Here is a 22,004-nt window from a genome sequence, read left to right on the forward strand (position 1 = left end):
CTGCAAACTGCCCCTCCACAGACACTTCCCTTTTTCCAGATTTCCTCAGCCTCAGGTGCTCCCCCCGACCCTCCCCAGGAAAAAAGGACCCGAGAATCCTGAGGCCGAGAGGGACACAGTGCTGCCAGGGCAGCTGGCAACCCCTGCAGGCCGGCTGGAGGCAGAGGCACGCCCAGCCCCTGGAAACCGCATGGCCGCCTCCCCACCGCAGCCATACCCCACTCCCCCTGGGGGTTCTCAGATGTTGGCAGATGGCAGAACTGAATCTGCTGAGACGTCGCTCCAAAAAAGGAAAGTTGAACTGAAAAAAAAAAAAATTCAAACTCTCGTACATCTTAGGGGAAAGCAGAGGAGGAGGGAGGGTCCCGGTCTGGGGCTCCCAGTGCCCTCTGCTGTTTAAAAGATCTCCCCGGGTTTGAGAGGGCTGTCTGGGAGGGGCAGGAGGAGGGTAAATGAGGACACACCGTTGTCAGGGCAGCCAGTGGGGCTCCTGTTGGAGCGGTGAGCGCCTGCGTGTGCGCGGGCGAGTGTCCACATGTGTGCTCGTCTGTGACCCTACCTACTCGTGCTGTGTGTGCCCGACCACAAGCTTGCAGCATCGTGTCTGTGCATTTGTGTCCCTGAAAGTCCCCAAATGGGAGTTCACGCAACGCACTGCGTCCCTACTGTGAAAGGGCAGAAATCCTCGCCCTCTAGAAACGGACATTCGTGTGTGTGTGTGTGTGTGTGTGTGTGTATGCCTGCGTGTGTGAACTCCTGTCTGTGTCCGGGGTTTATCTGTGGGTGGCCTTATGTCTTATGAGTCTAAGTCCTAGGCTACGCTCACGTCTGCGGGGGTTTGTGAGTTTCCTCACGTGTTCACCTGGGTTAGATGTTCTCTCTGCTGAGGCCCAGTGTGTGAATGTCCACTGGTGAGAGTTCTGCGCCCTACTGTGTGCCAGAGCCCCAAGAGCGAGCTCCACCGTGGGTGGCGCTGCACAGCTGTGTGGGTCCCTTAAAGGCCCTGTGTGTGGCCCTCCCCATATGACCCCTCCCCATCCACTGGCCGCTCCTGAGTTATAATTTAATAGCTGAAACGCTATTCCAGAGAAGTATCTGCGGCTGGGGAGGAGGAAGGCGTACGGCCCGCAGGAGGAGGAGGGGGCGGGATGGGGAGGCGCTTTCCCCCTCCTTCCTCCTTCGCGGAGCTGCTAAAAAGAAACTCGGCGTCGCGCCCAAGTGTGTGTGTATCTGTGTGGCAGCCTGTGCACGCGCGAGTGGGTGAGCGCAGGCCCAGGGGTGGCGACGCGGGCCCTTTAAGGAGCCCGAGGGGGCCGGGCCGGGGCGCGTCTGTGCGGGCGGGGAGCCAGGAGCCGGGAGCCCGAGCCGCCGCCTCCCGGGCTCCTGCCCCGCCCCCTCCTCCCCCTCCCGCCGCCGCCGCCGCCGCCACCGCCGCCACCGCCGCCGCCGCCGCCGCCGCCGCCGCCGCTCCCGCCGCGGAGCGGAGCCGCGGGCAGGCCGGGCCGCACCGGAGCCCCGCGTCCGCCCGCGCCCCGCCCGAGCCGTGCGCCCGCGCCCTGCGCCCCGCGATGCGCGCCAAGTTGCGGACCAGGGACGCGGGGCTGGCGCCCTAGGAGGCGGCGGCGGGAGGATCGCGCCCCGGCTGGAGGCCGGGCCTGCTGCGCGCCCCCAGCCCGATCGGCACCGCCACTTGCCTGAGCGCCCGGGCAGCCCGAGCGCGCCCCGTGCTCGGGCGCCGCCGCCTCCACCTCCGTGAGGTGAGTTGGGGCCGGGGGTCCCCGCGAAGGGCCGGGGTGAGGCGCAGGGCGCGCTTCCGGGGGAATCGGGGAAGATCGGGCGGCGCACGCGGCGGAGTTGGCGGGGCCCCTGCACTCCCGAGTTGGCGCTCTCGGGGGTGGCCTGCTGGGGAGTGAGGCGCCTCGTAGACACTGCGGCCCGCGTGCGTGGAGGTGCCGGGGAACTTAGGGGAACTCCAGCTCCCCAGTGAGGGGGCGGGCAGGAGGGAAGTAGCGTGGGGGTGGGCGGGCGAGGGGCGCCCTGGAACTGCGTAGGGCAGCCCCCCACCGTATGCCACGGCCCTGGGGGCATGGCCGCCATGCGCCTCCCTCCTCCCCAAGCGGCCTCGGACTTGGGGGGGTGACACTGCGCCTTATTTTCCAGCGGGCAGTGCGGCTTTGGAGAACCCCTGGAGATGGCACCCTCGGCTCCCCGGCCTGGCTGCTGCGGAAGGCGCCTGGGGGGGTTCCCGCCACCGGGGGTGGTGGTGTTGGCGGTGGCGCTCCTGGGCGAGGGACCGGAGGGCTCTGGATGGGGGTCTCCGGGGAGAGGCACCCCTTGCTCCCCCCTCCCCCGTGGGCTGGTGTTCCTGGTGTCTGGGCCTGCCTCCCGCGGCTGGTGACGCCTCATTGGGCCGCCTCCTGGTCCCTCCCCCAGGCTGTGCGGATACTTGGGATGCCACTAGTTTGGGAAGTTGGAATTCGGAGCTGATCCCACTTGGGCTGGACCCGGAGGCCCCAGGCCCTGGTGCTGGGGTAGCACCCCCAGAGACTTGGAGGGGAGTGGGAGGGACCCGTGGGGCGCGCCTTCCCTACCCCGGACGCTTGCAGGAAAAAGCCCGAGGGAGGGAGAGAGGGCTAGGCAGGCGGGCGGGCGGGCGAGACACGCTGTACCTGTGAGCTGCTGTCGCCCGGGCCCAATTAGCGTGGGGCGCCCGGCGTTATTTTTACATTGTAGGTTTATTTTTTTGGCAGCGAGGGCCCTCCCGCCGCCTGTCGTGCGCTCCTGCTCTCCGAGGGTCTGGTGCAGGCAGCGGAGGCGGATCTGTTCTGTCGGCTCAGCCTCCTCCCTTCCTCCCCCTCCTCCTCCACCCCTGTTGGTGAGAACTGGTTTTATTATGATTTTTTTTTTTTCCCTTTTGCAGATTTGGAGGAAGGATGTGTGAGGGAGGCAGGGAGGAGGGAAGGGGAGAGGATCCCTGTGGAGTTCTGGGCTCGTTGGGTTGTGTTATCGGTGGCCTTGACTTTGCCCTTTTAAAACCAGATCTGGGTCCCCGCGGCTGCTTTGATAGAAGGGGCTCTCCGGGCCAGGAGTGAGCTGGGAGGGCGTCCCAGGGCATTGTTGTGTACCTCGTCGTGGGTGGCCTTTTTTTTTTCTTTTTCTTTCTTTCTTTCTTTTTTTTTTTTTTTTTTTTTGGATTGGTGGATGCAGGGAGAGCCCTCAGAAAGGAAGAGATGTGAGCTGGGATAGCTGAGCCTTTCACAGCCGACTCTGCAACTCAACGCCTTGGGTTGGAATCATACTTTTGCCACTTTACTGGCAGTGTGACCCTGGACACATTACTCAACTTCTCTGTGCCTCAGGCTTCTCGTCTGTAAAGTGGGGTAAAAATAGTACCGAGTTCAGAAGGTTGTTGTGAGAAGTGAGGTGGTAATACAGACAAGGTATTTGTATATGTGTTACGACAACCACTGTTGTTATTATGATTCCTGGGTTCTAAAACTTGGCCTTTAATCCAATGGCCTGGACATTTTGTGAGAAGGGGCTGCCTTGCATTTTGCCTGGAGATCTGGGGAAGGGAAGGGGCCTTCTTTGCACCTCCCTTTGCTTTTCCCGGTGAGGACCGAGAAGGGCAGGTGGCGCCTTCAGCCCATTGAACAGATGCACAGACCGAGTCCGGCTGGCCCGGAGCCGGCGGTGAGCTGGGAAGCGGCGGCGGCGGCGGCGGTGGGGCGGCTGCCAGGGCATCCCGGGCGCTGTCTGGCTTCCCCGCGCCGGCTGCCTTGTCCCTGCTTGGAAACTTAACCACCGCCGCCGCCGCTGGGTGCCCGGGGAGTCTGCGGTACCCAGACGTGGGGGCGGGAACGCAGCGGGCTCCAGCCCCGGCCTCTTCCCACCGAGCTATTTACGCTTGCTCCGGGATCAATACTATTGATAAATCCATGTAAATGGTAATGTGGCTGTCAGGCCCCGCTGAGGGATGGAGACCCCTCGTGGGGCTGCGCGCACCCCCCTCCCTCCCTCAGCGAGGGTTTGGCTACGTGGGAAGGATTTATTTGGCATAATCCGTTCTTTTCACCCAATTAATAATACTCATACCACCTCCTAAAGATTTCTGAGAGCTCTGCAAACACGAATTTAGCTGCGTGAAAGGCCCGATCTGGGAAGGCTTGATTGTTCCCAGGGCATGGGGGTGGGAGGATTGGCCGGCTTGCCCGCTGGCTGGCGATGGAAGGAGGCCCCAGGAGTCCCGGCCCCCAGCGTCTTGCCATTCAGGCTGGATGTGGAGGCTGCCTGGTCCGGATCCCCCCACCCCCACCCCCGACTGCGAGTTGCAGGGGGGAGGTACCTTGTGCTGTGTTCCCACCCAGACCTGAGGCCTGTGGGTGGAGAAGTTGGAGGGGGCTCCCTTCTTAAGAAGCAGAGATGCACAGGCAGGAGAGCTGGGACTCTCACCGCTTCCTTCCAGCAGCTCTGAGAACAGAAAGTCCCCCACATCAAATGCTGCCTCTGACAGTAGGGGGTTGAGAGCTTTTATTTGTGTGTGTTTTTCCCTCCTCCTCTGTTTCCTCTTCATCTCTCTAATGCCAACGGCAGCCTCCCCAGGTGCCACCTCCGAGACTGGACTCCCTGCAAGGGGAACAGCTTGCGGGAACTGGTCATTCCTGCCCCAGGCACCCAGGAAAGGGGGCCAGGAGGGGACCTGAGCCTGGGCTGCTGCTTGGGGAGGGCCAAGCTGCCCAGGGTCAGGCCAGGGGTGTCATCTTAAAAGGCTTGTCCCATGGGTGGGTATGTGGAGCCCCCAGAGAAGTGATCCTTGGAGAGGGGGGGAAGGGACTTTACGACCTGTCAAGTGAACTTTTGGCCTAGGAGCTGGAAAATACTATGTATAATGCAATAGTAATAACAGCCGACACATAGAAAGCACTTACTATGTGCCAGGATCTGCCCTCAACGGGAATCTACCCCTTTACTCTTCATTACCATCCTGTGAAGTCAGGGCTATTATTATCCCATTTTATAGATGGTGAAATTGAAACACAGAGAGGTTAAATGACTTGCCCAAGGTCACACAGTTTGGATGCGGAACCAAGAATTAAGACCTGGCATTACTCATGGTCGCTTTGGTGCAGCAAGAATGAACATACTGCAGACCTGCTCTGTGGAGCTGCCATAGAGGATAGGAAAAAAGAAATTATGTTTCTTATTTGAGCAGCACCTGCAGATCTTTGCCCCAGGGGGCAGGAGACTGAGAACTTGTTCTTTCTAGGATTTGGGGAGGGGCAGTGCCAGAGGCAGGTCTGAAGTTTCTTTGAAGTCTCCTTTTATCTTAAACATTCATGCAAATTTGGCATTCGCTCTGGCGATGGGGCTGTGTTTATTTTGAAATGAAAACATGGTTTTGAATTATTTAGCATGGCATATAACGAGACTCCAGAAAGCTGCATCAGATGAGTGCCTGTACGCTGGCGGGCAGCCCTGGGGTACTTTGTAGCTGGAGACCTTGAGAGGTCCTGGGGCAGATGACAGCTTTTTCCCATTTTCCAGATGAGGGCGCAGGTCAGAGGTGCCAGGCCAGCCCAGGGTTGCATGGTTGTGTGACTTTTGCTTATGATGATCAAAATCATCATCATTATCTTTCTTTTAGACCAAAGTGAGGCTTTTCTGCCTGGGCACTTCCATACCACCACGCCCAGCTGGGCTCAGGCTAGCCCTGGGGGAAGGAACTTTCGGTTTAAAGATCCATAAAGAATCATCCTAAACCAACAGTAGAGGACAGTCTGGGAGTGTTTTGTCCGAGATCCGCACCTCTGATCATTTCAAGTTCTGGTGAGTTGAAGTCCCGGCTTAGCGGTACGCAAGCAGAGTGCCCTGGGGCTGGTCCCTGCCCCTCTGAAAGTTCGGGTGCCCTGGCCTGTACACTGGGCACAGGGCCCACTGGGGGTAGGGGAGAGGATTAAGGGGCTGAAAGTGAGAGCGCTGAGTTTGATGTTCAGCCCTACAGTTTCAAGCTGTGTGACTCTGGACTGGTTACCTAACTTCTCTGAGCCTCAGTTTGCTCATCTCTAAGATGGGGATGATGATGATGATGATGATGATGATGATGATGATGCTACTTCTGATTTTATTGTTGTGAGGACCCGATGGATGTCATGATATATCACAGGAGCTGTTGCTACTTTGCCCCCCACCAACCATTGGAGAGGAAAGGCTTCCCGCTGTAGAATTTATTGTTCACCCCAGGTCCTCACTGACAGGCTGGTTGGACACAACCCCTTCCTCCCTCTAAAGGGCTGCTGGGAGGGATCCTCTCATGGCATAGTCTCTTCACCTGAGCCCCAGGCCTGGGCTTGTTGCTCTCTGGAGGCGGCAGGCTCCTCTCCTGTCGGGCTGGTTGGTGATTCACAGATGTGCCCAGCTCTCTCCCTGGGCCCCTGAAGGCTGAGGTTTTCCATTCCGCCTTTAATCCCCCAGCGCCTGTCAGGCACTGAACTTGGAGCGCTTGGGCAGCCTGGAAAGTGTGGGGAAGCCTGATGGGGAGGACACAGGGAGCCTCCTGGGGGAGGGCCGAGCTTCCCCTTCACCTGGCAGCGGGGGGCGGGGATGGTTCTAGAAAGGGCTCCTTTGAAGTCAGACCTGATTCAAATCCTGCTTCCCTCAGTTAAAAACTCAGCGAAGTCTCTGAACTTGCGGCCTCAGTTTCCTTATCCTTAAGTGGGGGAGGGGTGGAAAATAACGCTCCCTCAGAGGACCGTCCACAGCTGCACTGCCCAGTCGCTCCCAGCGATGGTGGGAACTGTTCTAGATCTTTGCTGTCCCGTAGCCACTAGGTGTGTGTGGCTCTTGAGCGCTTGAAATGTGGCTAGCGCTGTCGGAACTGGTAATTTTATTCCATGTTAATTAACTTAAATTTAAAAAGCCACATGTGGCTGTGCCTGATCAGAAGGCCCAGGACTGGATGATGAAACAAGATTCTGTGTATGGGAGCAGGGCCTGGCTCTTAGCAGCTGAGTGTTTTCCTTCTTTTGCGTGTTTTTTCTCTGCCTGGTGCCACTGTATCCTTGTCATCTTGGAAGGACACACCCCCTTCTGTGGTCCTGTTTCCCAGCAAAGCCTGAGGCTCTCCTGGGTGCTGGCCCAGGCTCCTGTGCCCTCCGTCCACCTCCCCTTGCCCCCGTTCCTAATGTCCCCACCCCCTCCTGTCCCACCAGCCTCTGGGGCAGCTCTGACCAGGAGACCTTTCTGTGATGGTGCGAACGTTCCGGACCTGCCCCATCTGCCCAACACCTTAGCCACTCTCCACTCTTCAGGTGGCACCGAGCACCTGAAGAGATGCTAATGCCATCTAGGATCCGAATGTTATTTGCTACATGATTTTTTTTTTTAATTTATGTTATTTATTTATTTGGCTGCATTGGGTCTTCGTCTCTGTGCGAGGGCTTTCTCTAGTTGCGGCGAGCGGGGGCCACTCTTCATCGCGGTGCGCGGGCCTCTCACTGTCGCGGCCTCTCCTGTTGCGGAGCACAGGCTCCGAACGCGCAGGCTCAGTAGTTGTGGCTCACGGGCCCAGTCGCTCCACGGCATGTGGGATCCTCCCAGACCAGGGCTCGAACCCGTGTCCCCTGCATTGGCAGGCAGATTCTCAACCACTGCGCCACCAGGGAAACCCTGCTACATGATTTTAATACATTTAAAATGTGAGTAGTGGGCACCGTCCCTCTTGGGCAGCTTGACCTTAGAGCCTTGCTTTCTCTGTTGACTCAGGACTAGACGCCTGTATTCAGGCCACTGGCTGGATGTTCTCACCCTTCTTGGTCCTACCAGGCCACTGTCCCTGAGACTGGAGAGCTGGCTCAGTGTCCCCCACTTCCTTCCCTGGCTGTCATTTCTCGAGCACAGGAGACAGCCCCAGGTCTGTGCAAAGTGTGGGCAGCTCCCACTGTGAGCTGAGCTCAGGTCCATGGGTCTTGGACTCAGGCTCAGAGGAATCCCGGTTCGTAGAGATGATGGTCCAGCCCCCGCCTTGTCTGTTTCTGCACCTGCAGATACATCCGGAAGGCCTGCTTCCCATAGGGGCCGCCATGGTCCATATGTTTTTCTGCTATGAATTAACACATTATGGATGTCTTTCCATGTAGATAACAACTAGATTAACTTTTTTTTTGGCACGGGGGATAACGTTACTTTTATTTTTCATTTGAAAAATACAGAAAACCAAAAAGTAACGCACTGAAACCCTGCTACTTGCCTCGGGCTTTATAAAAATGTGTTTTACTACAAGAAAAAGCATGGGCCTGTTAAAAAATTAAAACAGAGCCCAGAGGTGTCGAAGTAAGTCTCATTCCTGTTGCTACCCTCCCATTTCTGTCCCCCAAGGCAGATACACGTGGGAAAAGTTTCCTCTCAGAGATACTCTGGCCATATGTCCGCCTGACAGGGACTTGGATGTGTGTGCTCCGTTTAAAAACAAGCACACAAATGATACCACATCCTATTCACATCTTACTTTCCTCCTTTAAATTATAATACATCTTAGGAGTTTATTCTGGAATATATAGAGAGCAGGGGTTAGCAAACTACGGCCCGCGGGCCAAATCCAGCCCACCTCCGCTTTTTTATATGGTGCGCAAGCTAAGAATGGTTTTTACATTTTTTGATGGTTGAAAAAAATAAACAGGAGAAGAGTATTTTGTGACATGTGAAATTAAGTGAAATTCAAATTTCAGTGTCTGGAAGTAAAGTTTTATTGGAACGCAGCCATGCCCATCCATTCATGTTTAGTCTGTGGTGGTTTTCAGGCTATAGCAGCAAAATTGAGGAGTTGGGACAGAGGCCGGAAGGCCTCCAAAGGCTAGAATATTGATTCTACTGCTCTTTACAGAAGACGTTTGCCGACCCCTGATAGAGAGCTCCCACAGTCTTTTTTTTTTTTTTTTTGCGGTACACGGGCCTCTCACTGTTGTGGCCTCTCCCGTTGCGGAGCACAGGCTCTGGACGCGCAGGCTCAGCGGCCATGGCTCACGGGCCCAGCCGCTCCGCGGCATGTGGGATCCTCCTGGACCGGGGCACGAACCCATGTCCCCTGCATCGGCAGGCGGACTCTCAACCACTGCGCCACCAGGGAAGCCCCTCCCACATTCTTTTTAACTTCAGCATAACCTTCCAGGGTTATGTCAAGGAAACTGGGGCCCTGATGAGTTTGAGGGTCGCACCAAGCAGGCCCCAAAACCCCTCCTTCTGCCTGGCTCGCTGTTCTTGCTGAGTTACGCTGATGCTGTTGTAGAATGCAGTAGGGCAGTGGGGATGGTTAAAGCAGATGACCTTTGGCACCATTTTTTGGCCTCTCAGATGATGTTTGAGGCTATAATCCCTTCTGTCCGGCGCTACAGAGTTGCTGTAACACCTTCTGTGTGGTGCTACATAGTTTTCACAAATTTTTGCAAAGTCTCTAATCCATCTTGTTTCCCTCTTTGAGTGTTAGGATGCTCGGAGCCAAGTTTGCAGCCTGCCTTCAGCAATCTGATCTGGTCTGTGTTTTGGTTTTACCAACTTCATCCTGATTTCAGATTGGTTTGTCCCTGATTTTTCTTTTTGTCTTGACCTTGCTTTCTGATTTTTTAAATAATTAATTAATTAGTTTATTTTTTGGCAACGTTGGGTCTTTGTTGCTGCGCGTGGGCTTTCTCTAGTTGCAGCCAGCAGGGGCTACCCGTCATTGCACTGCACGGGCTTCTCATTGTGGTGGCTTCTCTTGTTGCGGAGCATGGGCTTTAGGCGCGTGGGCTTCAGTAGTTGTGGTGCGTGGGCTTCAGTAGTTGTGGCGCGTGGGCTTCAGTAGTTGTGGCATGCAGGCTCAGTAGTTGTGGCGCACGGGCTTAGTTGCTCCGCGGCGTGTGGGATCTTCCCAGAACAGGGCTCGAACCCGTGTCCCCTGCATTGGGAGGCGGATTCTTAACCACTGTGCCACCAGGGAAGCCCCTTGCTCTCTGATTTTACCTTACCCTATGCATTCCTGACAGTTGTCTCAGTTCTTGAGGGGTGGGCTGGAGCAGACAGGAGTAGGGAAGAGGAAAACACTGCGAGATGTTTCCAGGTTTGTGCCCCCTGCGTGCCTGCGGGGTGGTGGGTGGGTGGTCTCCTAACAGATGATTCCAGAAGGAAATCAAGGCCCCAGGGAGTGTCTTAACCAAGGTCATACCCTGGGCAAGAACCAGGGTCTTTGGGTGTCCATCCTGGGTCAGACTTGGGAAGGTGACCGTGAGCGGGTTGGAAGGTGCAGGATTCCTATTGGAGGCCCCGGGGCCCTTGGGGGCCACTTGGCCTGAGGGAAGACCCTGCAGTGGGGTAGGTGACAAGCTTACCACTCCTGGGTGGAGGGTCACTCCCGTCTGTTCCATACCCGGGGCCCAGGGATCTTGGAATTGTTGCGGTGGCAGTGCTGCGGGTGTGTCCGCATGGAGGGGCCCCTGGGCTCCGGTTCCAGCCTTGGTGCTCTGTGGATGCTTTCCAGTGTTTCTGCTTCCTTCTGTTGACCCTGGGATATTCCTCTGAGCTGCAAAGGAAGTGGGGGAAAAAGTAACCGACGGGTGGAATCAGATGAGACCGGCAACTGGCCACCCACTGGAGGGCATGTGTGGGTGTGTCTCCCGGAGACCCGGGGGCCCAGGCTCTCTGCCTCCTGTCTCCTGGGGTTGGCTTGGTTTTTGGTGACGTGTGTTTGTGTTTTAGGGCTTGTGAACAGAGCTCAAATGAGCCACGGGGCGGAGTCCGGTGTCTGCCTCTTATTGGCTGTGCGATGCAGCCTAGGACAAGTAATGGAGCCTCTGTGCAGAGCTTCTCAGTTTACTCACCAGTGAAATGGGGTGATGAATGACACACGACCTCAGAGGGTCTGGTGAGGAAAAGGGAGCTGAGGGGCCATTTGAGGCGTGAGTGCGTCCTTCAGGCCGAGTCTTAGTCCCTCTCCTTCCTGTCTGCGGCTCGTAAACCCTCGGAGCCCACCCTGGGGCCAGGCAGGTAGATCCAGCAGCCTCCTCCCCTTTGTCCCAAAGGGGCTTCAGGCCCGATCTGTCCCCAAACGGACCCGCGGTCCCCCCTCGCCCCCCGACCCCCCAGCCTGGGCTTCCTCCTTGAGTGTGGGGCCGAGCCAGAGAGCTGGGGGTCACCCCAGCTGCCCTCTCACCCGCCCAGTGCCTGCAGAAGCCTCCATCCTGCCCCCAGTCTGTTCTGTGCAGAGCTGCTGGGTGGACCCTGTGGGTGAGTGCCCTGACCTGACTCAGAGCCCCATGAGCCCTCAGGGCCTCCCGGCACTTCTTGCATGAAATCCAGGCCCTTCTCACTGCCTTGGAGGCCTGTCTGCCCCGGCGTCTGCTGACCTCCGACCTCCCCTTGGCGGCCACCCCTGCAATAACTGTGTGCTGTGTTGGCGGGGGAGGGGGGACTTCTGGCCAGGAGGTCAGGAGGGGTGGGTGGGAGGGGAGTGGATTTTTCTTTGTGGCCCAGGGGGCCTCTCTGAGAGATGCTGGCAGTCAGAAGTCCCTGAGGCCAGGCCTGAGGGTGCACACAGCAGGGGGCCCCGTGGGGAGGGGGTGCCTCGGGGGTCCCTGCTTGTCCTCACGCTGAACTCTGGTGCCCGCCGCAGACCCTCCGGGAGCATCGCCCAGTGCTGCTGTCCCCGTGGCCATGGCAACTGCCTGGCACCGCAGCCCTGCTCGTTAGGCTAACGAGGCGAGCCTGCTGGGCCAAGGTGGGGGGTCGGGGACGTGCTGCCCTGGGGCTCAGTGGGGCTTGTCTGCCAAGCCACCGGCCACCACCGGGCCAGGAGCGGAGCGGGGGCCCTGGAGGGATGCTGCAGAGGCCAGCGGGAGTCAGGGGTCGCCAGGGTCCTGGGGGCTTGGGCCAGGTTTGCAGGGTGGGGTCCTGGTGGGAATTATGTGTGGTGGTGACTCCTGGGTAACTCCTGTGACCAGTTAAACTAGGGGAGGATGAAAGCGGGGGGAGAGATTGGGAGGCGCCCACTTTTCCCTGCCCCCCACACCCACCGACACCGTCTGCCACCCTCCTAAGTATTCTTAACCATTTTCACTTCTGCCCACTTCTGCTGCCTGCACTCCATCTAGGCCACCGTACTGGGTGGAATAGTGTCCCCTCCCCCAATTCATGTGCTTCCCAGAACCTCAGAAGGAGACCGTACTTGGAAATAGGGTCGCTGCAGATGTAATTAGTTAAGATGAGGTCGTGCTGGAGTAGGGTGGCCTTAAATCCAGTAGGACTGGTGTCCTTATAAGAATAGAAAGTCGTGTGAAGACGGAGGCAGAGAATGGAGTGATGCGTCTACAAGCCGAGGATTGCTGGCTAGATCCATGGAACAGACTCCCTCGGAGCCTCCAGAAGGGACCACTCCACCCGACACCTTGATTTCAGACTTCTGACCTCCATAGCTATGAGAGAATAAATTTGTATTGTTTTAAGCCCCCTAGTTTGTGATGAGTTGTTACAGCAGCTCCAGGAACCTAATACAGCGCTCATCATCACTTGCTTGGACTATTGCAGTAGCCTCCTCACCAGTCAGCCTGACCATCTGTTCCCCACATGGCAGCCAGAGGGTTTTCTTTTAGGCCTGTCCCTCCTGTGCTCAGAGCCCTCCCATCTCAGACAGCATAAAAGCCAACTCTTTATCTTGCTTAAAAGTCCCTGCACAGTCTGTGCCCCGCCCCTCCCACCCTCCACCAATTCCCTTTCTGATCTGTTCCCCTTGTTCCCACTCTGTACCAGCCACACTGACCTCCTTGTTGAAATTTACCTGACATGTGTCTGCCTCAGGATCTTTGCACTTGTTCTGCCTGCAACACTCTTCCCCCAGGTGTCCGTGCGACTTGCGTCATTTCTCTGCCATCTTTGCTCAGATGTCACCTTTTCTGTGGGTCCTTCTCTGGTCTTAATTAAAATCGTACCCTCTCCTCCTCAAGCCCTCTCCTTCCCTCCTTCATGTGTCTCCTTCTGATGAACTATGGTTTTATTTGTTTAACTTGCTGTTGTCTGTCATCCCTGCTAGAATGCATGTTCCAGAAGGGCAGGGACTTTGGTCCACATTCCCTGCTGCATCGCCATTCTAGAACAGCTCTGGACACACAGTAGGTGCCCAATAAATGTGTCGAATGTCAGGTTCTGGCTGGGCGTGGCCTGACCTGGCATCCCAATGCAGGATGTCTTGGGATCCCAAGTTGTCTGCCTTTCCCTGCATCTGATACCTTTTCCCTCACCTGTGGCCCTCCTCAGACCCCCGGAGGTCGCTGGGCCTTCAGCTGCTCCCTCCCTGTCTTTCCTGTGGGTGGTCATGACAGTCCCCTGCAGAGCAGAGCTGATTCCTGAGCTCTGGAGTGGCTGAGGTTTGAGATAATAAGGTCCTGGCTACTTCAGGCCTCAGTTTTCCCATCCACGAAATGGGCACAGTCAGATGGCTCATCTCTCGAGGCTATTGGGAGCGTTAAGTAAGGTCACACAGGAAGGGGCTTGCTGCCTGACGCTGAGAGCACAGAGAAAGACCTCAATCCGATTGGTGCTTGGTGGCGGTGGTGTCAGTTTGCTGTGCTGGTTTTTAGAGGAAGAATGAGACATCATAGCCGGATGACTCCAGGTGCCTGGGGGACTTTAAGCCCGTATTCCCTTAGGCAGGTAGCCTCTGTCTGCTCTTGTGACCTGAGACGTCTCCTTCTTGGCCCCATGTGCCTGTCCCCTCCATCACAGGAAGGTAAGCTCTGCAGGGTCCGAGGCGGGCATTCCCAGGGCCTGTGAGGCCTGTCTGTTGTTTGCTGAGAGAGAAGACCCCAGGTAACTTCACGAAACCCAGGGGCAGGAGGAACCCTTCTCCCTTTCTTGGGCCGGGTTCTTCTTTCACTCTGTGCCTCAGTTTCTGTATCTGTAAAATGGCGGTAAATGTCTTCCCTGCCTCCTAGGGGAGTGGGCTGGATTAGGGCACCTGGGGTGGCCTCTATGATGGTGACCTGCCGTGGACAGGTTGTGTGCATGCCATCTTCCTCCCCACCTTCCTTGTCTGGTCTCTGGGCAGGGCTAGGGGCTGAGCTGACACAGGTTTTATGGGTGGCTCACTCCGTGTTGTTGTATGTTAGCTCATTTAAGCCCCACGATAACCAGAGCCCCACAAGGACCACAGTGACAGCTGTGGCCAGAACTGTTAATTTCCCTGTTTAATGATGGGAGAATCAAGGCACAGAGTGGTGATGTCATTGGTTCAGGGCACATGGCTTGTAAGCGCTTTCCTTGGTGGGTGGCTGTCACAGGCAGGACCTGGCCTTTCCTCCTGTCTCCCTTGCCCATGGACTGTGGATCCCCGGGCAGGGGGGTCGGCCTGGGTCCACCATGTGCCCAGCCCTGGGCACCTCACCTCGCCTCTCCGCCCTGGCCTGGCCTGTTTCCCTCGAGGTCACACTCCCAGGCTCCCCGCAGGCTCCTGGGCTCTGCCTTGCAGGAAGCTGACCCCGCTGTCTAGACTATAAATAGCAGCCGCAGCGGCAGGCAGGAAGCTGCACCTCATGGCACCTGGGCTCTGGCTGCTGCCCCCTTGCTGCATCGCCTCCTGGAACTGTGCTTCTCCCAGTGGGAATGCCGAGGCGGAAGAGTATGTGCACCCCAGGCGCTGCTCTGCAGGTTTGCTGTGTGACCTTTGGGCCCCTGTTGCCCTCTCTGTGCCCCTAAGCCCCTGGCCATGTGTCCGGGATGCCTCTGAGCTCCCCATGCTGTAAAGAGCGCCTCCACGGTGTTTGGATGGCAGCCAGGGAAGTGTGGAGGGTTTGGTGGGTGCTATGACACTGGGGGGACGGGTAAGTGTTTTCCTTGGAGGGGAGGTAAGTGAGAGGGGGGCATTGAGGGAGCCTGGGGAGGGGAGGTGGGCCCTTTCCAGATGCAGGGTGGAAGGGATGTGGAGGAGGATGAGGTGGAGCTGCCTGGAGGGTCCTGGACTGGGAGGCAGGCCATGGGGTGGGCGCCGGGCATTTGAGACCCATCTTGTTTACTGGGTTGCTGTGTAATTTTTGTACAACCTCTCTGGGCCTTGGCATCCTCCTCCCAGATTTCCTGGCAGGAAAGAGACGCACAAGGGTTTTGAAGCAAGGAGAGTATTACATCGTGTCCTCTATCATCTTTCGCGCTGTGATGGCTACTATTGTTAATATCGTTACGTTGTCACGGGGCAGGTTTCACCTTGTCCCTGTGCATACTGCCAGGTCCTTGGAGACCCGGCTCTTGGGCAGGGGTCAGTGAGGTGTGGTCATCAGCAGCCATGGGGGGAGGGTGCTGACTCACACCAGGGATGCCCCTAGTGGCCGTGCTGCTGGGCACATTGGGTGGCCTCTGCTTCCCCAGTCCCTGCTCACCACCCATCAGCTGTGTAGTGAGGGCTTGGTCCTTTGGGTGGTCTTCCAAGCATGAGTCGTGTTACCGGTCAGTTGAACCTTGCAAAGCCTTCCGTTTTCCCAGAGGTTGTTTGCTTTGTTGGTGCCAGTGGCATTCTTGACCTAGAATGCAGGGCCATGAACGTTTCAACAGGGCGTCTTCCCTGTTATGGATCTTGCTGGAGTGGGGGATGAACAATAGGGTGATTTGTGACTGGCCCCCAAAACCCACAAAAGTTGCCCAAGAAAATTGATCGATGAGTTATCTGTTGTCATCTTAGGGAAGTCTCTAGTGATGAGCCACAGGGCTCTGCCTGAGTCACATTTTCATCAAAGGCTCGACTGGGCACCCTTGGGGTACGTGTTCACCATACAGATGACGCAACGGGGTATGCCTGCTCTGTAGGAGTGGAGAGACCGAGTCACGTGGACTTGATACTTGCCTGCTGGAGCTCAGGGTTTGTGAGATGGGCCTTTGGAGCAGTTCCCTCGAGGCCCAGAGATTTTTGGAGCCTGTGGGAAGGAGGATAATGGTCTCCTGCAAAGATGTGCGTGCCCCTGAACCCCAGAACCTGTGACTGTGCTGTTACATGGCAAAGGGGAATTAAGCTTGCAGATGGAATTAAGGATGCCAGTCATTTGACCCTGAGGTGGAGGAAGTTATCCTGGATGATCCTGGTGGTCTCACAGAGGTCCTTATATGGAGGAGGCAGGAGGTTAGTCCAAGAGATTTGAAGATGCTGTGCTACTGGCTTTGAGGATGGAGGAAGGGGCAAGGAGCCAAGGAGTGCAGGCAGCCTCTAGAAGCTGGAAAAAACAAGGAATGCGGGCTCGCGGAGAGCCTGCTGCAGGGACACAGCCCAGCCGACACCCTGATTTTCGCCTTGTTCGATTCATTTCAGACTTCTGACCTCCAGAACTGTGAGATAAGAAATCTGTGCTGTTTCAGGCCACCGCGTTTGTGATCATTTGTTACAGCAGCAAGAGGAAACTCAAACAAGAGCCCTCATCTTCCCTGAGACCCCTAGCAGCCAGGTGCCACCTGGTCATTTAGACCGTGTGTGTCCCTGCAGCCAGTGACCTTGGAATCAGGTGACCGCTCCGTGTCTTGCCCTTGCCCTGGGGCTATGGGTGAGGGACACAGAGCGAACAGAAGGACCTGCAAACTGTACAGGGCTGTGCTGGAGAAAAAAATGAAATGCAAGGGCTTCCTTGGTGGCGCAGTGGTTGAGAGTCCGCCTGCCGATGCAGGGGACGCGGGTTCGTACCCCAGTCCGGGAAGATCCCACATGCCGCGTAGCAGCTGGGCCCGTGAGCCATGGCCGCTGGGCCTGCATGTCCGGAACCTGTGCTCCGCAACGGAAGAGGCCACAACAGTGAGAGGCCCGCATACCGCAAAAAAAAAAAGAAAAAGAAATGCAAGAAAAAAAATCTAGAAGCAGAGAGATGACCATTTGGAGGTTTTGGAGCGGGGAGGGAGTGGTGTGAAGTAGGGATGTTTGTGTGTTCATTTTTTCTTTTTTCCTTCAAATCCGGTGGGGGTACCTGGCTCCAATGAAGGGCCGGGGGGAAAAAACTGTGTCCCCAGCCTGTCCGCCCAGCTGTGACGAGCCACAGATGATTCTTCTGGGTGGGGTCTCCCAGGGGGCAAGTGCTCCACATTCTCAGAGCAGACGGGCGATGCCACATGCTGCTTCCTTCCCGGCTTTATTGAAAAGAGAAAGAAAATGGCCCACGCCTTCGGCCTGAAGGCCCTCTGGGCCGGCGTCCAGAAACCTGAAGCCTGCAATTAAATGAAACTGGATCCTTAGGTGGGGAGAGCTTCTCTCGCCTGAAGAGGAGGCTCTGGAGACCAGGCCCTGGGGAACCACTGCTCGTGGATAGGCTCTATGGGGTCTGGGGGGCAGAAAGGCTGCCACGGGGAGACGGTGGGAATGTTCTAGCCAGCCTGAGTCCAGGAGGCTGGGCTCTGGGCCACCCGCTAAAGTGGCGGCTGCCTTTTATTAAAAAAAAATAATAAAAATTACAGGTGACTGTCTGGTCATTTGAGTTTCCTCCCCAGAGACTGCCACTTCTCCACTGGACATGTGCTCGTCTAAAGATGTTGGCACACTTGCAAGGGCCTCTGCATGGTTTCCTGCATGGCCTGGGGCCCCCGTCTCATCTCCAGGCTGGAAAGATGCACGTGGCCGTGTCTTTCTGTGTTTGCCGCTCTGCAATCTGCTATTAGAATGAGCCACAGGACTCTGCCAGTTTTGTAGGTCAAAAGTGGTCGAATATTGACAGCTTTTATATAACTCAGCCTAGTAATTTCCTCTCCACGTTGAGACAGGCAAGCAGACTGGAGTGGTCCCGAGCAGGGATTCTGATGGCGTGGGTCCACATCCCTCCTGGCCTCTTTCCAGCTGTGAGGTGTCACTCTGTGCCTCAGTTGCCCTATATGTAAAATAGGGACTGAAATAGTACCTATTTTCTAGGATCATTTTGAGGATTCGAAGTGTAATACACAAGGCGAATCGTGTACCTATTGTTATTTTTAAAAATTCCCTGGTGGTCCAGTGGTTAGGACTCCGTACTCTCACTGCCGAGGGCCTGGGTTCCATCCCTGGTTGGGAACTAAAATCCCTCGAGCTGCGTGGTATGGCCAGAAAAGAAAAAAAAAAAAAAAAAGAAAATAGGATTTTGCAACGTGTTGGTGCAGTTAGATCTAGTTGATGAATTTTAAGTTCTGTAGAGATAGTATCTCGTCATGGGGATACAGGCCATGTGATTGGTGTATTCCCTAGACACCGCTTGGGTTGATTGCCGTGTTTGGAGCTTCTCTGAGTGCCTCCAGGTGCTCACGTGCTCCCCTCCTCCACGTATTCCTGGGAGTGGGACTGCTGGCTTGTGGCTCTTCCAGCCGATGCTGGCAGGTTCTGCAGGGGGCTCCCCTGGCTGGCCCTCTGTGGTGGGGTGTGAGATCTCCCCATGGCCAAGGCCTTGGGTAGGGCGTGTGGCTCGACAGCTGCTTTATGAAAAAGACTTTCTTGATTTTCAGAAGCAGAACCAACCTGTTCTCTGTATTTTTCTTTTCTTTTGTTTCATTTTATTTTATCTTATTTTATTTATTTTTGGCCATACCACATGGCAAGGGTCTTAACCGTTGGACCGCCAGGCAAGTCCCTGTGTTCTCTAGAAATTGGAAAATTAAGACACAAAAAAAGCCTGCACACACAAAAAAGAAAAAAATACAACCATGTTCTCACCCCCCCCCCCCCCGCCCGAGAGACAGACTGTTGGCATCCTGGTGTCTGTGGGTTTTGATGGAAAGGAACAGCTCAGACTGTTGCTGCCTGGATTGGGGAGAGTTCGGGAACGGGAAGCTATCTAGATTCTGCAGCCCGCACTTCTAGACCTGGTGGGTCAGAATCCTCAGGAATGGGGCAGGTAATTGCCGGCTCTGGGGTGGGGCTTTGAGTCAGTTGGACCCGGGACCGTCCTCAGCCCTGCAGTTGTTGTGTGACATAGGACACGAAAACCTCACCCCTGTGATCTCGTCCCCTTGCAGGGTTTTGTGCAGCTCTGCACACTGTAGGTGCTCAATTAAGCAGGATTTCTCAACCTGGGCATTGCTGACATTTGGGCTGGATACTTCTGTTTTGGCGGCTGTCCTGCGCACTGTAGAATGTTTAGCAGCATCCCTGGTCTCTACCAGTGGTACCCGCCACCCATTGTGACAACCAGGAATGACTGCCCAGGGTCCTCTGCGGGGCACAGACACTCCCCAGGACGCCTGTGGTACATGAGGGCTGTTAGGAGGGCAGAGAGGTCCCGTGAGGGAGTTTTCCTTGGTGTCTGTGTCCAGCATGTAGATTTTGTTCATTCAGATGTGCTCACTGGGTCCCTACTGTGTGCCAGGAGCTGTCCCAAGTGCGAGGATGTGGCTGGGACCACGCCAGGCATGAGCAACCCCACCCAACCCCACAACAGGCATAGACGGACACTGCCCACCTGCCCCGGCTTGGCATTGGCGTATGGTGGTGACTTAAGGCCCGTTCCTGCCTCAGTCTCCTCATCTGTGAAGTGGGGGAGGTGTTGCCCTGAGGGTTGCCGGTGATCCCGCAAGGAGCTCCGTCGCCTTCGTGGGCTGGCTGTTTCCTTTCCGGGCCTCAGTTTCCCTATCTGGAGAGTGGCATTCGTGGTAGCACTTGCCTTCTGGGAGGCTGTGGGGATTAAGAGCCTCTTTGCCCGGGCACGGGGCGCACAGTAGGTGCTTTGTGACGGTGAGCAGGTGTGACCTGTGTGCACAGACTCGGAAGGCCAGTGTGCACACACCTGCCCTTGGGGGGGCGCTGCAGCAGTCCTTGCCGGGCTGGGGCTGAGGGTGGGCAGGGTGTCCTCTCCATGCCTGGCTGCGAAGGTGGGGGTCTTGGCTGGAGGGGCTCAGCTGCCCTCCTCCCCGGGTCCCCGAGGATCCGGCTCAGTGGAGATCCCTAAGGCGATTAAGTGGGTTCATTTGATCCGGAACGTGAACTTGAGCAGGCGGCTTATCTCCTGGAGATGAAAGCCCGGCTGGCGGGGAGCCACCTGGCCCACGCAGGGAGTGCGGGATTTTCTCCTCCACCCCCTGCCCAGCCGGGGCCTGCGCTGGGGCCTTTTACCCCCACCCGCCTCCAGCCCCTTCAGCCACATGCGATGATGGACCGAGGGCCAGGTGCTTTTCCGGGTCTCATAGCAGCAGGCACTTGCCGCGTTAATTCGTTTGATCCTCTCAATCTCGCGAGCTAGCATCATCGCTTTCCCTGTGTTACAGGCAAACAGCTAAGGCTCAGAAAGGTCGGCTAACTTACCCAGAGCCACACAGCATCCCGACAGCCCCTGACGATATTTAGAGCATATACTTGGAAAATCCCCTTTACTCCTTGGCACTGAAATTCCTCCTGCACACGGTCTTGACTTTGCACAGAATTAACAACGACAGTAACAACAATCAGTGTACACTGTGGTATGAAAGGAAGTGGGAGGAAGTGCTGCTGGTTCCCACTCAGAAGGAGTAAGTGTCGATGCGACGCAAGTGAGATCAGAAAGCGTTTCGGTTCTGGAAACACATGAAAGTGATGCTAAAGAAGAAGCTGGTGTCTGGATCGGTTCTGGCAGGTTTTTTTGTTAATGGCTAGGTTACTTGAAAATCGTGTGGAGAGGGTGACTTTCGTGGCGTGGGACTGTCCCACTGGCTGAGTGCCAGTCACAGGACAGCCAAAAACATCCCTGCCGGTTTCTGAGATGTTCCAGAGTGGGGACCCTGCCTTGGAGACCCCCTCGGCCCTGATAGCACAAAAACAACGATATGCTGTTAGTGGGGGGTGGGACCCCTGTGGTCGAGACCCTCCCTGCTTTCATAAGGGCAGACCAGACCCTGTGGTCCCCCTCCCCCATCCACTGTCTGGCTTGGCACCCACACAGCCTCCTCCTGGCCCCTGAATCCATCCTCTCTTGCCCCTGCTGTGCTCTCCATGCTGCAGGCAAAGGGATCCTGTCCGAAGGAGAATGAGAATCTTCAGCTCCTTGTCTCACACTCTCCGTTCCCTTTTTCCTCCTCCTCTGAGAATAAACCCAGAGGCCCCAAGGGTGCCGGGGAGCTGCTCACCCTCACTGACCCATCTCCTGGCTCTCGCTCCAGCCACATCCCTCCCAACCCCAGCCTCTGCACTCAGCCGCTGCACTTGCTGTTCCCCCACCAGGGATGCTGTTCCCTGCGATCGGCGTGGCGGCTGCCATCAGGTCTCAGCTCAGAGGTCACCCTCGGGAGGACCTCCTGGCTGCCCAATCAAGCAGCACCCGCACCCCCTGCAGCCACTGTCCCAGCCCCCCACTTAGGTCTGTAGTTGTTGATTGATGAAGTTTCTTGGTTGATTCCTTCCCCTGGTGTGTTGTCCGCCTTCCCACATCAGGTCACTTCCGAGGAAGCAGGAGCTGCCTCTGTCTTGTCCGCTGCTAGGCCCCCAGTCCCTGGAATGGTGTCAGGACGTAATAGGGGCTTGGTCAGTTAGTGTTGACGGCTGATGGGTCCCTTGGCAGCGAGACCAGCCCTGGCCTGACCTGGAGGAGGGGGAGGACGGGTCCTGGACACAGGTCCCTTGTCCCTCAAGTGGGTTCTACCCTGTCCGGAACTGACCAGACCAAGGGGCCGGCCCAGGGGAGGGTGGGTGCCACTGACTGCTATTTCCTCCCCAGGAATAGAGGCCCTTAAGGGTCAGGGTAGGGGTGGGGTCAGTGCAGCGACATAGCCCCCAGGATTCTTTTTTTTTTGCGGTACGCGGGCCTCTCACTGTTGTGGCCTCTCCCATTGCGGAGCACAGGCTCCGGACGTGCAGGCCCAGCTGCTCCGCGGCATGTGGGATCTTCCCGGAGCGGGGCACGAACCCATGTCCCTGCATCGGCAGGTGGACTCTCAACCACTGCGCCACCAGGGAAGCCCCCCAGGATTCTTTTGGCAGTGTCTGAAGACATTTCGTTTATCCCAGCCTGGAGGAGGTGTCACAGGCATAGCGGTTTGACGCCAGAGATGCTGTGAACATCTTCCAGTGCACAGAGCAGCCCCACAATGACGAATGA

The 22,004-nt window shown here is 56.6% G+C and overlaps 1 protein-coding gene across 30 annotated transcripts in view; it reads left to right on the forward strand.

Moving 5' to 3' along the window:
- The first annotated feature begins 1,534 nt into the window (after positions 1 to 1,534).
- NCOR2 (nuclear receptor corepressor 2) overlaps positions 1,535 to 22,004 on the forward strand; it is a 224,689-nt gene continuing 204,219 nt past the window's right edge. For 11 of the 30 annotated variants that reach the window (XM_081251898.1, XM_081251902.1, XM_081251901.1 and 8 more), the window contains exon 1: positions 1,536 to 1,757. The gene's annotated coding sequence lies outside the window, so the exon portion shown is untranslated. Of the gene's footprint in view, positions 1,758 to 22,004 lie in introns of all 30 variants that reach the window. The other 19 variants (XM_081251922.1, XM_081251913.1, XM_081251914.1 and 16 more) reach the window with 4 other exon arrangements.

This window comes from Mesoplodon bidens (assembly GCF_964165515.1).
Source record: "Mesoplodon bidens genome assembly, chromosome: 13".
Classification (NCBI taxonomy): Eukaryota; Metazoa; Chordata; class Mammalia; order Artiodactyla; family Ziphiidae; genus Mesoplodon; species Mesoplodon bidens.